Here is a 16523-nt window from a genome sequence, read left to right as displayed (position 1 = left end):
AGGCGGAGGTTGCAGTGAGCCAAGATCGCACCATTGCACTCCAGCCTGGGCAACAGAGCGAGACTCCATCTCAAAAAAACAAAAAAGAACCCTACTGACACCTGGATTTCAGACTTCCAGCCTCCAGAACTGTGAGATGTTACATTTCTGTCATTTAAACACCCAGTTTGTAGTACTTTGTTGCAACAGCCCTAGTGAGCTAATACAGCCTTGAAGGACGGGTAGGAATTTGTAATGCACAGAGAAAGCAAACTGGCCACAGTTGTTGAAATTAATAGAATCGAAGCGCCCCTATCACTACCACCCCAGGCCATCACTTTCAAAGCTGTTCAAAATGATGCAGCCGCGTGAGAAGGCCAGAGGGCCAGGGCGGGAGATGGGCTCCAGGTGGGACCAGACTGCCTGCAGAGCCAGATTGCCCCACTGCCTGGTTGCCAAGGAGCACCTGTGGCTAGGAGGAGATGCCCAGGAAGAAAATTTGGCCACATCCCTGCCTGCCTTCCTGGCAATGGGTGATGCTCTCTGCCAGCTGGCCCAGCTCCCCCACCACATACCTGGCTAGGAGTCAGTAGGAAAACAGTGTGTGTTTGTAGGGCTCTGCACTGAAGGGCATTAGATCCATGCAAAGGCTAATAAATTAGAGATAAGCGGGATTTGTCGATTTGCTGGAGGTTAGAGCTGCAGGATCTGGTGTCAGCTCTGGGTCTTTTCCATGGCCCCAGGGTGGCTCAGGTGTGAGCTGAAGAGGCAACTGTCTGTTTAGGTTGCATTGGGTTCCCCTAAAAGATCTGTTGAAGTCCTAACCTCGGGTACCTCTGTTTGTGCTGTTTGGAAACAGGCTCTTTGCAGATGTAATCATGGAAAGATGAGGCAACGCTGGATTTAGTCAGGCCCTAATCCAGTGACTGGTGTCCTCATAAGACAAGGGAAATCTGTACACGGACACACAAAGAGGAGAAAGCCATTCAAAGACACAGAGACACACGTACACAGGGAGAACGCCATGGGACAATGCAGGCAGAGATCGGAGTGAAGCAGCTGCAAGCCAAGGAGTGCCAAGATTGCCAGCAACCCCCCAGGGCTGAAAGAGGCGAGAAGGAGCCTCTCCTAGAGCCTTCGGAGGGAACATGCATTGCTGACACCTTGATTCCAGACTTCTGACCTCCGGAAGCATGGGAGAGCAGATTTCCCTTGTTTGAAGGCACCCAGTTTGTGGTCCTTCATCATGGCAGCCCTCAGGAATGGATACAGGCCCTTCCCTGCCTGCCTGGTGGAGCAGCCTTCACGGGGAGCCTTTGCTAGCAGGAAGAGGCCCCACATGGAGCTCAGACCCGCCTTAGAGGAACTTCTCTCAGCCTCCTCTCTCCGCACACCCCACCGAGGTGTGAAATCCCTCCCCTTTACCTCTGCCACTTGCAGGTGGCAGGATGCTGGAGCTGTCCCTGCCTCTCTATAAAGTGGGGGAAGGGCAGCCCTCTCTGCTCTACTTTTTTTTTTTTCTTTGAGACAGAGTCTTGCTCTGTCACCCAGGCTGGAGTGCAATAGCACGATCTTGGCTCACTGCAACCTCCGCCTCCCAGGTTCAAGCGATTCTCCTGCCTCAACCTCCTGAGTAGCTGGAATTACAGGCGCCTGCCACCACACCCAGCTAATTTTGTATTGTTGGTAGAGCCAAAGTTTCACCATGTTGGCCAGGCTAGTCTCAAACTCCTGACCTCAGGTGATCCACCCGCCTCGGCCTCCCAAAGTGCTGCGATTACAGGCATGAGCCACCTTGCCCGGCCTGCTCTACTTCTAAGGCTTCTTGTGACAATGTAAGAGAAAGGAGGTGACAGAGCTTTGCAATGGGAGGAGGGCTGTGTGTTCTGGTGACCAACTCACTGTCTGGTGTCGGGACAGGAAGAAGCCCCTGATACAAGCAGCAGGCTGGGATCCAGGGAGGAGGGAAAACCACGATCCACTCCCTGGTACATGGCCCTTCTGCACCCTGCGGTCTCCTTCCGGGTGCCACAACGAGAAGGCACACATCCTTGGCACAGCACTTGAGGCCTTTCACCACTGGCTGCACTCGCCCCTCCAGACTCACTGCCTTGCACCAACCCTTTTCTGCCCACCCCACTCTATGCTGTCCACAGCCTCTACCCCAGCCACCTGATTGTGCAGGCCAGTGTCACATTCTTCCAGTCCAGGTTCTATTCTGGCATTTCTTGTCATTATTTTGCTGAGAATGTGTCTCTCTTGACTTTGAACTTATTGAGAGCAGGAATCATGATTCAGCTGTATATCCCAGCACTTAGCCCAGGGCCTGTCGTTTCCAGGGTAGGTGGTCTAGGTTGATTGAAGGAATGGCATTTAGTCTTTAAAATGAAAGCGTGTTGCCCAGCTTGGTTATTTTTGAACTCTATAATTCATCAAGGACTGCGTTTACCTGAATATCCTCCACAGAACACCAGTTCCGCAAAGTGCTTCACACACACACACCAATTCTATAATTTAATACGTTTTGGAAAGGCTACATACTACTACAGCCTCTTTTACAGATTGGCAATGTCCATGAGCGCAGTAAAGGCTGAGACATTCTGCAGTAAAGAAGCATATTTCATTTTGTTTAACCAAGTATTTCTCAAATTTATTTGATCATATGTGGCAGAAAATGCTAAGTGTCTGGCGTTCTTCATTTCTCTCTTCTTCCTTTAACATGGAACCCCTGATGTTTTTAGCTTGGCACATCGCCACCCAGAATAAAAACTACCTTTCCAGCTTTTCCTGCAGCTAGGGGCAGCCTGGGGATAAATTCTGGACAATGAAATACAGGCAGAAGTAAATCATATATGATTTCCATGAAGGGACCTTAAACAGAAGTGTGCCCTTCTCTTCCCCACACATTCCTCCTCCTGTCTGAAATGTAGATGCAGCTGCTGGCATTTGAGCAGCCATCTCGGGCCATGTAGTAGCTTCTTATGGATGATCTAGGACTAATTCAAGGGTCTAGATTTACCTCCAAACTTTGTTTATCTACAAAAAATAAAACTCTGTCTTCTTTAAGCTACATGATCTGGCGTTTTCTGTCCCATGCAGCCAAACATAATGTTGCCTGATGCACCCTGAAGCCCCCTTGTCCACACCACCTAATTCTGCAGGATGTTATTGCAGAAATCTTGATTATCTAGAACATGGAAAAGGCACATGAAACCTGGAGCATTTTCAACTCAGTCCTGGTTTTCCCTGCCTCCACCTCAGCATGGGTGAACTAAAACTATTTCTGCAAGATGTTATTGCAGAAATATTGATCATTAGAACAAAGGGTGAGCAAAGCCTGTGGCCAGGGCAGGAACTGATCCCAAGGTCTCATCCTCCACTGGAGTCATGGAGTGGTTGCATCCAGCTGAAAGGGCAAGGCAAAAGAAAAGGCAAATGCCAGCCCCTGAGAAGGTGGGTGACCCACGGGCCTGACTGCCACCCCATGCCCCACAGTCAGGCCAGCAGGAGCATGGCGTTCCTACCGCCTCCCCACCAACCTCACCTGGCTCCCCCTCTCTCACACTCACTACTCTTTGGCCACATTGGCTGTCCTTCCGTCCTTCCAGACTGTCCTCCGTGGAGCCTCCCAACACGGTCCCTCCACCTGTAATTCTACTCACTCCTGGCTGCCTCCCCCCTCTCCCTATCAGCTCATTTTCGCGTTTTGGGTCTCAGCCTGGACATCCCTCCTCAGAACCCCTCCATCTTCACCCTGTATGAAGCAGCCCTCAGGCCCTCCTGTCCCTCTGCATAGCCTACTTGAACACAACACTGACGGTATTGTGGGTTTGTTGACTTATTTGTTTTCCTAATCCCCTCTGGCCATCCAAGTTGAAGAGGGCATGGTCTTTGCAAGTTTTGCTCATCACTGTGTACTCAGCACCTAGCACAGAGTTGTTGCTCCATAAAGATTTGCTGACAAGCTGTCCACGGGTGAATTCCAAAAGCCTCGGGGCCCCAGCTGGGTGATTGCGCCCTGAGCCAGAATTTCATTGCAGTTTTGCAAAAGTGCCAAGGACAAATCTGTTCATCAGCACAAAACAGACACTGGCGCGCTGGGTGTGTCCTCACCCACACCCTCACCTTGGGGCCATCAGTCAGGCCCTGTGTTTCAGGTCTCACTAGCTCAGGCCATCACTCCCTCCCTGTCTTGCAGCTGTCGGGGGACAGGGGAGGGGACATGAAAGGAGGATCTGATACATTGTGCACTGAACATGGTAATGTAAGCAATCCAAGGACATACTGTGAGAAGCACATCTTCCTCCCTCCTGGCACCCCAGCCTCCCAGTTATCTTCTCAGAGGCAACCACTGTCCCCAGCATCTTCGATGTCCTTCCAGAAGTGTTTCCACGCATACACAAGCACACACATTAATAGGATTTTCTTATTCAAATGTGAGCATGTTATGCATATTATCCTGCACCTTGTCATTCACTTGCTCTGCTTTTCAACCTAATATATGTTAGAGATCCACCTACACGAGGCCACCTCGTTCTTTTGACTGGATCACATGTTGGCATTTTATTGTATGACTGATGCCTCAGTCCCCCAGTGAGGTGGTCTAATGAGATATCTCATTTCTTACCTAAATAAAGAATGCTTTCTGAATACCTCTTTGCACACATGTGGGAGTGTGTCAGATAAATACCTTTAAGTGGAGTTGCTGGGCCAACAGGTATGTGCCCTTTAGCTTCTGTTAGATAGCGCCACAGTGCCCTCCTAAGAGGTTCTGCCAGTGGGCCCTCTCATCCAGAATGTATGTGATGGGGAACGTGTGTCCCCGTCTCCAGCACATGGAATCTTCTGACCCTACTTCAATCCTGTTTGGGCTGGTCTCTGCTCCCTAGCCACCACTGCCCACCTGCCCTCCCTCCCTCCCTGGAGCCCAGGCTCTTACCTGCCCTCTGCTCTTGAAATTCTAGAAATCCTTGCCTTTAGGCCTGCATGCTTTGTCTAGCATCTCTCTTCAACATTGATCCACATGGAGGCCCAAGAGTGACCATGATCCTGTTACCTGGGAGAGTAGACAAAGTCCCAGAATTCTGTCACTGTGAAATGCACTTGTCTAGAAGATACAAGTGTCTGTGAAGTTCTGGAAAGTAGCCCCATGCCCAGGGAAATATGCCCTTGTGAAAGTGTTTCACAACAAACAGTTGAAGCCAGCAGAAGGCATGTTCCATGGCTCTCTACAGTGTGGATCTGTCATCCCCTGACCTGAGTCACTAGACTTGGAATGGGGGTGGCATCCTGATGATAATTTGACCTTTGACCTTTAACTCCCAACCTGTTGGTGAAGAAAGTCTTTTTTTTTTTTTTTTTTGAGATGGAGTTTTGCTCTTGTCACCCAGGCTGCTGGAGTGCGATAGCATGATCTCGGCTCACCACAACCTCTGCCTCCCAGCTTCAAGACATTCTCCTGCCTCAGCCTACCCAGTAGCTAGGATTACAGGTGCCCACCACCACTCCTGGCTAATCATTGTATTTTTAGTACAGACGGGGTTTCACTATGTTGGCCAGGCTGGTCTCAAACTCCTGACCTCAGGTGATCCACCTGTCTCAGCCTCCCAAAGTGCTGGGATTACAGATGTGAGCCACTGGGCCCGGCCAAGAGTCTTCTTTACTAATCATCTTCATCATTCATCATCTTCACTCACCACCTTCAGGCATGGTTCAAGGCATTAGAGAGAGTATCATGATGACAGGCAGGACTCCCAGGTCTGAGCCAGCCTTGGCTTCACCTGCCTGAGTGACCTCAGAATGTCTCTCCCTTCTCTGGGCCTCAGATTCCTCCTCTAGAATGGGAGGGGTTGGCTTTGGGATGGGCCCTGGGGTCCCAGCCCTAATAGGGGCCTTCCCAGCTAACCCCAGGCTATCACACAAAGGGGGGCTGTAGAAGCCAGACTCCTTGCCTAGCTGGTCCTCAGGCCACCCCTCCATCACTGAGTGCCAGGTGGGGCTCAGAGCAGCTGGCTCAGAGCAGCTAACTGGCTCTGTGTTCCTCTAGTACACTTTGTTTTTTGTTTGTTTTGCATTGTTTGAGACAGAGTTTCACTCTGTCGCCCAAGCTGGGGTACAGCCTCCACCTCCCAGGTTCAAGTGATTCTCGTGTTTCAGCCTCCCAAGTAGCTGGAATTAAAGACATGCAACACCACACCTGACTAATTTTTGTATTTTTAGTAGAAATGGGGTTTCTTCATGTTGGCAAGGCTGGTCTTGAACTCCTGACCTCAAGTGATCCACCCACCTCAGCCTCCCAAAGTGCTAGGATTACAGGTGTCAGCCACCACACCCAGCCTCTTCCTGTACACTTTAAAGTTTGCAAAGGTATTCAGGGGGCTTCCCTTGCCATTCTATGATAATTTGTCCTTCTCCTTTTGCCCGAATATCCCCTTCCCCTAGTCTCAAACACCCAGATATACTTTTTTAAAATTTTAATGAAAGTAAACATGGCCCATTCTCAAACCTCCAAACAGAGGCCACAGGTAAAATTCCCTCCCAGCCACCAGCACCACAGGGAGAGTTTCACCTCTTGTTAAGGACACATCTCAGGGCAGCCACTCTGAAAACAGTGCCTAGGAGTCCAGTGGAAGCACCTGCTCATCCAGGGCTCAGTTTGGTCCCCAGCACTGGGCAGGACACCCCCAGACAGATTCTGGAGCCCAGGAGCTGTGACCCCTGAGGAAGAATCAGCCCGAGATCAAAGCCCCATGATGGAACTAAGTCGTTGTGCCTAGGAGGGAGGATGGAGATGCCTGGAGTCATGTGGCCGAGACCCACCTCAAGGAGGGGCCCCAGCCCAGAAGGCTGCTGGCCTGCAGCTCAGCCAGAGAACCTCAGGGTTCCTAAGTCCCTTCTGGCTGCAGGTGAGGCTTGTATCTTTGGGTTCAGCCTGGAGAGGTGGAAGCAGGCGAGCACTCTCAGAGGTGATTGGGATGGTGGTGGGGGTCAGATTCCTAAAGACAAGCTTACCAGGACCTGGGAGGTCATGCCTGGTCTGCAAGGAAGACACTGTGGTTGGATGCAGCTGGACTGCAACAGGTCCACCTGGTGCAAATCCCCTTTTCTTCTCTGAGCTGGAAAGAACATCCCTGGAGCCACTAGATGGCAAACGGGCTAGCTCAGGTTAAAGCCCTCACCACCAGACAGGCAAACGGGCTAGCTCAGGTTAAAGCCCTCACCACCAGACAGGCAAACGGGCTAGCTCAGGTTAAAACCCTCACCACCAGACAGGCAAACAGGCTAGCTCAGGTTAAAACCCTCACCACCAGACAGGCAAACGGGTTAGCTCAGGTTAAAGCCCTCACCACCAGACTGGCGAATGGGCTAGCTCAGGTTAAAGCTTTCATCACCAGACTGGCGAATGGGCTAGCTCAGGTTAAAGCCCTTGCCATCCGCATGGTACATCCACATGTGGTATAACAATGCCTTCCTTTTGCTCTATACCTGGCATCTATGTGCCCAATTTATAGATTCAGGCTGGCCTGTGCTCAGCTCCCAGCCCCTCTATAAACAAGCTGGCCTCAGGAAGCCTCTTGAACTCTTTGAGACTGTTTCCTCATCTGTGAAATGGGCAGGATAACAGTGCCTGCCCCACAAGACTTGTGAAAGTCAACAAGAGAATGCACACACAATGCTTGGTGGCTTGTGGGCACAGAGGAGGCTACTCTCTTGCTAAAGATTAAATGCACCGTTGCCTTTTGAGGAAGTGCCTCCTTGCCACTGCCATTTCTGCCCCTGTCTCATCCTGCTGGAGACTCAAAATATCTGAGGGGGGCTGGCTGCGGTGGCTCACGCTTGTAATCCCAGCATGAGCCTTTGGGAGGCCGAGGCAGGTGGATCACTTGAGGTCAGGAGTTCGAGACCAGCCTGGCCAACATGGCAAAAACCCATTTCTGCTAAAAATACAAAGATTAGCTGGGCATGGTGGTGCATACTTGTAATCCCAGCTACTCGGGAGGCTGAAGCAAGAGGATCACTTGAACCCAGGAGGCAGAGGTTGCAGTGAGCTGAGATCACACCACTGCACTCCAGCCTGGGCGACAGAGTGAGACTCCATCCCAGAAAAAAAAAAAAAAATCTGAGGGGCCCTCTCATTCCCCCACAGAACCAAGCAAAGCCCTGGTTAGGAGGGCTGGTCACTGTCCCCAGCCTTGGCTCCCTGGAGAGAAGAAACGGTGCCTCCCCAGGTGTCTGAGGAGGGGAAGAGGAGCCTTCCAAGGGAGCACTGGGATGTTCATCTCTTTCCCCTTCCCTGCCTCTCTTTGCTGGGCTAATGTTCATTAAGCCCCTGCAGTAAGCCGTGCATTGTGGGGGAAAGAGGATAAGAATCGTCAGGAAGGATTCAGACCTAGTTGGAGACATTCACCCAGAGAGAGAGAGACAAATAACACACCACAAGACAGCCATCCCTCTCTTCAACAAACAAGCACAGCAAAACTCTCCAACCAGCTTCTGCCTTAGGAGTTGAGGATACGAAAATGAATGAGACACTGTCCCTGTCCTCAAAATGTTTACCGTCTAATAATATAATTCCACTCAGCAACTGAGGGCTTCCAGGGGCTTTGCATGCTTTGTTTCATTTGTAATCCTCACCTACTCTCATGCAGGAGGTCCTAGTATCTCCATTTTGCAGACGAGGAACCTTAGACTCTGGAATGTGTCCACTGTCTGAATAATCACCACTAGGTGTCCAAAGTGCTCTAACTAGAGCCTGCACACGTCGCCTTGGGAGCTTCAGACTGACTTTTCAGAGCAGCTCAGGTTGTGGTCAGGGAAGAACAGTGTCTGAGCTGCTTCTTAAATGACTCAACCTCCAGCAGGCCAGGCAAGGCAAGGAATTCCTGGAACAAGACTAGTATATGCAAAACACCTGGGTATAAAAGAACACAATTAGGGGGCATGAGCTATTTGCTCAATTCTAAAATCTAAGAGGTTTTCAAGGTAATGGTGGGAGACGTAGCTGCGAAGGGAGGCAGAAGCAAGAGCTTTGAACAGAAACCTAAAAAATAGAACTTCTGGAGGCAATAGGGAGCCATTGAAGGTTGTTAAGCAGGGGAGAGAGCATCTCAAAGACCACAGGTCAGTAGAAGTAAACCATATTGTCAGGGCTCTGAGTCATGGGAGAGAAGAACAGGGGTAGGGTGAGCCAACAAGGTTCCTAGAGGCAGGGCACTCCAGTTAGGCCCAACGCTCAGATGAAGGTAGCGTGTTGATAGGAAAAGGCAATGGTCAAATTAAGCCACGGACAAGGCACATGAAACCTGGAACGTTTTAGACTCAGTCTTGAATTTCCCTGCCTCCACCTCAGCATGGGCAAACTAAAAAAGAAACAGCTGAGAAAGTGTCAGTTGTATTAAATCCACTGAGTTCCTGTCTCGGGCTCTTGGGCCCTGCCTTTCATGCTATATTTAGATGCTCCAGAATTCTCCTCTGCTCAGGCATGTCCCACACCCCCTCAGAAGAGTGAGCATGTTTCCTGGGCTCCCCCAGCCTTTGCCAACCCCATCAAGCTTCCTGTCTGACCCCAAGACACATTTTCCAACCAGGGTTTGAGGGACTCCACGTGTCCCAGCCCCTTTTCTCCCTGAGATCTGGATTCCACAAAGAACCAGCCAGAATTTGGCATTATTCTCCTCATGAAGAAAAGCAAGCCTCAATTCTTTCTTTGGCTGGGTTTTTCACCATAACTGGTTTTCATTAGCTTTTAAACGGAAAATAAATTTTCCCCAATGGAACATTGCCATTTATTTGCAGAAAGTCATTGTTCATTTCATATTTTTTTATGCTGAATGACCCAAGCCCAAGTCTGCTGAGGCTTTGTCCAGGGACCGCAGGGAGTGTGATTTAGAAACCTTCCTGGCAGGCACCGTTTGAAGAGACAGTGTCCAGTTGCCTCCTATTAAAACTGCAGGGTTGAGAAAACTCACTTTCCCTTCCAGTCCAAGTCCTAGTTCACCTGGCAAAGAAGCAGCTTCTCAAAGTCTCCTCTTCCTCCTAGCCTCTCCTCACTCTGGTGCTAAAAAGAGAAGGAAAGAGTAAACAAAACCAGGAAAGTAATCCAGTTGATAAAACGCCAAGTGAGGTTGTTCTGCAGAGCCAGAGTGGGGCCACCTGGGCACAATTCTCCCACAAAGGAGCCAACTCTACTGAGGCTGAGACCAAGAGCCATCTGGACTCCCAGGCCAGCCCCAGGGCACTGAGCAGCGGGTTAGGATACTTAAGGACAGGCAAGTCAGGCAAGAAGCAGAAAGACAGGAAATGGAGAGATAGGAAGCAGAGAGACAGGAAGTGGAGGGACAGGAAGTGGAGAATCCAGCAGGGGCCAATGTTGGACAAGACTCCTTTGCCAGCTGCGCTCCCCATGCAACGGGATGAGGAGATTTTAAGCCTCTACCAGAAAAACTCAAGTCTGGAGATAATTTAATTTTTCCTGGGTCTCTGCCAGCCATCTCCAGAGTTTTGTCAAATTTTCCACCTACTTCCTCTGTGTGTGGAAACTCAGCCTCCATTTTAGAAACTCCATTCCCAACAGTGGTTCTGCACCACCACCCATGTTTTTTTGTTTGTTTGTTTGTTTGTTTTTGGTTATCCTGGAGGTTTTGTGGATTAAGATGTGTGAGATGAGGGGTTTATAGGGACTGGCTGGAGGTATGCCCTCCCTTCCACCCACACACCCACACACACACACACGCTGTTGTGCAGAAGATGTTTCTTGGGTGGCTGAGCAAAGAATCAGGTATTTGGATGTCCTGATTTGACCCCGAGAAAAATAACAGCCATCCACAGAGCTCTGAAACATACTTCCCACTGCTTGGAATGGCAGCTCCTCCTCAGAGTAAGTTGGAAATTTTTCTACTTTATTGCATAAATATAGAACCAAATCACACACTATATAAAGTTTTATATAGGAATATATAGATTTTAAAGTTCATGGTCTTCTCCTCTTTCCTTCTAATCCCACCACTCTCAGGATTACTATTTTGATGTGTATCATTGATTTTTTTATTCATGGTTTTTTAATGTAATGCTTATGAATACACATTCCCCTATTGGCTTTTCTCCCCCAGACAAAACTGCGACAAGCAATTAGCTTTCAAAAAATTTAACGATATATCCTGGCCATTGTTCCAGCTCAGGAGATATGGCTCTGACTCTTTTTTAACAGCTGCATAGCATCCTATTGTGTGGATGTGCCATGATTTTATTAACCAGTCTTCTGTTCATGGACATTCAAATTGTTTCAGGTTTGGGGATTTTTGTTGGTTTGTTGGTGTGTTTTCTACTGTTATAAATGACCCTGTAATAATTACTGTGCATCTCTCCTGCTGTACTGGGAGTTTTATTTTGTAGGACAAAGCTCTAAAAGTGGTCTAAAAGATTTACGCGTCAGAGGAAACCTATGTTCAAATTGCAGTAGACACTGCCAGATAGCATCTCAGAAAGATCTTGCAATTCACACCGCTTCAGAATAAGTCTTCAACTCCAAAACCAGAGGGTGGTAATTTCTCAGGGAAGGCCTTTTTTGGATTTCACTTTATATTTAGATAAAACATACAAAATCAGTTTATAAACTCTAAAGCATTTACAACTGAGATGTCAGCCAGTGATGATTTACTCCTAAATTCTAAGTAATAGCACTTCCAATCTCCATTCTACAGAATTTCCCTAAGCCATTGCCTCACCCAAGGTTTTGGAAGCTCCTGCTGCAGGGTGAGAAGTGGGGGAGTTGATAGTTTTAAAGTCACTTCTAGCTCCTCACTCTAGCTCCAAGCAGAAGAGAAAGAGATTGTATTTCTCTCCCTCTAATTATTGGAAAAAAGTCCTAAATTTTGCTCTAATTGGACCAACCTAGGTCGCAGGATTTGAGCCAATGTGATTATGGCCTACCATGAATAAAGGGGAGAGGTTGAGGGGGATGAGTTCCTGGAGGTGGGCAGGGGCCTGAAATCATTCCATTTGGGTTCTTTTCGTAATCCCACACATGCTGTTGTGGCCTGTGCCACATTAACCTAGACTTGGGACTGTGCCCTTTTCTATGATACATACATGCACACACCCTCCTCACATACAGTTATTCATAGTGTACAGACTATGGAAACTTTAGGGTACCTGGAAGGACTCACATCTTAGGACACATACAACTTAAAATTCAAAGTTCAATAAACCAGTTTCTAAAAATGCCCCTTCTTAGTCCTTTTAGTGTTGCTATCACAGAATAGCTGAAGATGGGTAATTTATTAAGAAAAGAGGTTTATTTGGCTCACAATTCTGATGGCTGGAAAGTCCAAGCTGGGCTGCTGCATCTGGTGAGGGCCTTAGGTAGCTTCCACTCATGGTGGAAAGAAGAGAAGGAAACGTGCAAAGAGATCACAAGATAAGAAAGAGAATGAAACTGGGGAAGCCAGATTCTTTAACTACTTGCTCTTGCAGGAACTAATCCATTCCTGGAAGATTGAGAACTCACTTACTCCCTCAGGATGGCATTAGTCTGTTCATTAGGGATCCACCCCCATCCTCCATCTCCTATGGCCCCTCCCCAAACATTTCTGAAATGGAAGTTCTAGACTTCTGATCTTAACTAGATCCATCTTTTTTTTTTTTTTTTTTCCTTATACAGAATCTCACTCTGTTGCCCAGGCTGGAGTGCAGTGATGTAATATCGGCTCACTGCAATCTCCACCTCCCAGGTTCAAGCAATTATTCTGCCTCAGCCTCCTCAGTAGCTGGGATTAAAATGCCCACCCCCACGCCCAGCTAACTTTTTTGTACTTTTAGTAGAGACGGGGTTTCACCATGTTGGCCAGGCTGGTCTTGAACTCCTGACCTCAGGTGACCCACCCACCTTGGCCTCCCAAAGTGCTGGGATTACAGGTGTGAGCCACCATGACTGGCCTCATCTGTTTCTCTCCCCACAACTCTGTCCTCTCTCTCAGAAGAACAACTACCAATAATAATTATTATTTCCCATCAGGCATGGTGGTTCATGCTTGTAATCCCAGCACTTTGGGAGGCCAAGGTGGGCAGATCACATGAGGTCAGGAGTTCAAGACCAGCCTGGTCAAAATGGTGAAACCCTGACTCTACCAAAAATACAAAAAAAAAAATAATAATTAACCAGGTGTGGTGGCATGCAACTGTAGTCCCAGCTACTCGGGCAGCCGAGGCAGGAGAATTTCTGGAACCTGAGAGGAGGAGGTTGTAGTGAGCCAAGACCACACCACTGCACTCCAGCCCGGGCAACAGAATGAAACTCCATCTCAAAAAAAAAAAAAATTATTCCCTTTTCTTGCACAGTGAAATTCAGTTCTGCCCAGCCCTTACTCCCAGATTTTGCCAGAGCAAGACAAAAGGGTCTTTCATATAATGGACTCTACTCTCCTTAAAAAGAAGCAGGGGTTGTAAGTAGCAAAAAGTTTTCACTTCTTTCCACACCAAAAAGCTTCATTCATTTAATCCATTCTCCACTCTTAGCACAGTGTTCTTTTAAAAATGTAAATTCGATTATATCACACCCCTGCTCCATCCCCACTGGCTCCTCAAAGCCATTAGAATAGAGTCCAGACCCTACTTTGGCTTTCCAGTCTCCGCCCCAGATGTGGCCCCTGCCCACCTCCAGGAACACACCCCCCTCAACCTCTCCCCTTCATTCATGGTGGGCCATACTCACATTGGCTCAAGTGCTATGACCTAGGTTAGTCCAATTAGAGCAAAAGTCAGGACTTTTGTCCAATAATTAGAGGGAGAGAAATGCAATCTTCTTCTCCTCTGTTTCCCCCAAGATACAAGCAAGGAAATGTGTGGCATCTGGCTACCATGAGCTGAAGACAAAGCCTACATGGGGAAAAGTGCAAAACCAGGAGAATGGGAGAGAAATGGAGCCACGCACTGATGCTATTATGAAACATCTCAATCAAACTGCACCTCAAGACCGCCCTATCACTGCATTTGTCATTTACATGAGCCAATAAACTCTCTCATTTAAGTCAACAGGAGGGGTATTTTCTGTTACTTGCAAGAGAAACATCCCAAATAGTACACGAAATTGTTCTCTGTTCCATTCGTCTTCAAGGGGGTCAGAATGAGCGGCATCTGGTCCTGTTATCATTAACTATGCAAATATTTCTTCCACTTCACATCACGCTGAACAGAGGCTCATTCTGGGGTTCTTCCCCTCAGCTCCCCAAACCTATCTCAAGGTCCCATTGAATCCTCCTGCCTCACCTCTCCCTGCTCAAAAAAAATGCGTAAGGGCTCAGCCCAAGGAGGAGGAGCCCTCAGATAGCTACAGCCTTGTGTTCCCATGCCCTGCCCTCCACCTACCCCTTGCTGAGGCATACTTGATCTCCTCTCCAAGAGCAGGGGGAACGGGCTTGTGGCAATCACAGTTTTCCAGATCTTTTATTCCATACTTGGATCTTGGCTTTCAATACTCAAAGCCAAACATTTAGTTCTTGTTCTCTTCATTGTGCTCTAATGATCCTCTCTCGAGGTGATGATCCATCTGCCAAATGCAGGGAGCATTACTGATAACAGGAAAAACCAGGAGCAAATGTGGAATGAATGTCTCAGCTCCCCGTCTCTTGTCAGAGACCTCCTCACAATAGCTGACTGCTTTGGGGAATTGATAAGTTCTTGGAGAGGAGGGTGTGAGCTTGGGGAGACACCCTCAGGGGGCCACACGTGAGGAGCAAGAGATAGTTTCTATCCAGCTAACCATTTCTCTGACATTGAAAAGAGGTGACAGCTGAGAGCAAAAGCGGGGTTGCTTGGGATAATAAAGAAGTTTCTAGAGATTGTAGATTCAAAGAGAGAGGAAAGGTGAAGCAGGAAACAGAAACTTTGAGGAAAGAATAAAGGCATTTCGAGGGCTATCTCTGGGGTTTTGCTGTGTTGTGCCATCTTTCACTGAGGCCACTGCAGCAGCATCCCCACTGATCTCCCACTGTGTCCCCCACCAATGCGTCCTCCACACACTGACAGAATGACCTTCCTGAGATGCAAATCTGGCTGTCCTCTTTCTGCCTAAAATCTTCAGTGGCTCCCCATTGCCCTCAGAAAAAAGTCCAGTCTCTCCAAGTAGCCGTGAGCCTGTCTGTGATGTGACTCCTCACCTTCCACTTTACACTTGGCAAATTGAGCTCCTGCCATCTCCTCACCCACCTGTGGCCTCCTCTCCCTCACTGCAGGGTTCTGGCAACCATGGACCATGCACGGAAGGCCCCTGCCTTCTCCTCCACACATTTTTTTAAAATCCTCACAACCACCCCAATGAGGGGATCTGTATCCTCATTGTAGAGATGAAGAAACTAAGGCTCAAAGCATTTAAGTCCTATGCAAAGGCCACATAGCTTCAAAAGCAGAGGACCCAGGTTTTAAAACTAGGCCTGTCCAAGGTCTGTGATCTTTCCAACATGCCAATGCCAACAGGACTGGCCATCACAACACAAGTGACATGGAGGAAGAGAATGGTGACACATCTTTACAAGACAAGAGCTCTCAGCTCTGGTATTGCATCGTCCCCTGGGACCCTGAGGCTAGGTAGTTTTGCAGGTGGGAGGGAGTCAAGAAAGATCTAGGAAGACAAATACTGTCTATTTCTACTTACACGAGGTAAGCGAAATCCACAGACAGAAAATAGAATGCTGGTTGCCAGGGGCTGGAGGTGAGGAGAAGGAGGAGTTACCATTTAATGGTAAAGAGTTTCAGTTTTGCAAGAAGAAATTTCTGGAGATGGTGGTGTTCATGGTTGCACAACAGTGTGAAGATACACAATGCCACTGATCTCCACACTTAAAAATGGTTAGGATAGTAAATTTTATAATAGGTGTATTTTGCCACAATCACAAATGAATTTTTTAAATTGCACAATGAAAATCACAGGGTTCATAGGAATAACAGAGTTGACCCATAACATTCAAAGACTGTCATTTACATATTTTGAAAAGATAGGAATCTAATAATAACGATAGCACAATTTTGCACATGTTCAGTGGTGAGAGAGTATATTAGTATCACAATGCATATGATACTTTATCTTGAAGAAAGAAAGAAAAAATCTGGAACAGGTTTCTCAAACTTATTGGTCTCAATACCTCTTTATACTCTTAAAACATAATTAAGAACTCCAAAGAGCTCATATTTATGTGGTTTATAGCTATCGATATTTTCCATATGCTAAATAAAAACTGAGAAATGTTTAACCAACAAGAATACACAGGTGCAACTTCCATCTGTCACCAGAGTGATGACATCATCCCATGTCACTTAGGCTCCAAAAACCTCCACTGCACACTTGTGACAAAATGAAAGGGAAAAGGGCAAATAACATCATCATATGCTTTCTTTTTTTTTTTTTTTTTGAGACGGAGTTTCACTCTCATCGTCGCCCAGGCTGGAGTGCAGTGGCGCAATCTCAGATCACTGCAACCTCCACCTCTCGGGTTCAAGCTATTCTCCTGCCTCACCCTCCCGAGTAGCTGGGATTACAGGCATGCACCACCACA

The 16523-nt window shown here is 47.9% G+C and overlaps 1 long non-coding RNA gene across 2 annotated transcripts in view; it reads left to right on the top strand.

Moving 5' to 3' along the window:
* The first annotated feature begins 8330 nt into the window (after window positions 1–8330).
* The window catches only part of LOC134740218 (uncharacterized), a 28832-nt gene continuing 20639 nt past the window's right edge, over window positions 8331–16523 (top strand). The window contains exons 1-2 of one of the 2 annotated variants that reach the window (XR_010127515.1): window positions 8331–10855; window positions 13800–14006. This is a non-coding gene — a long non-coding RNA (uncharacterized LOC134740218). Of the gene's footprint in view, window positions 10856–13799; window positions 14007–16523 lie in introns of those variants that run through there. The other variant, XR_010127514.1, reaches the window with a different exon arrangement.

Source organism: Pongo pygmaeus, chromosome 8 (assembly GCF_028885625.2).
Source record: "Pongo pygmaeus isolate AG05252 chromosome 8, NHGRI_mPonPyg2-v2.0_pri, whole genome shotgun sequence".
Taxonomy (NCBI): Eukaryota; Metazoa; Chordata; class Mammalia; order Primates; family Hominidae; genus Pongo; species Pongo pygmaeus.
This window is presented reverse-complemented; position numbering and strand designations above follow the sequence as displayed.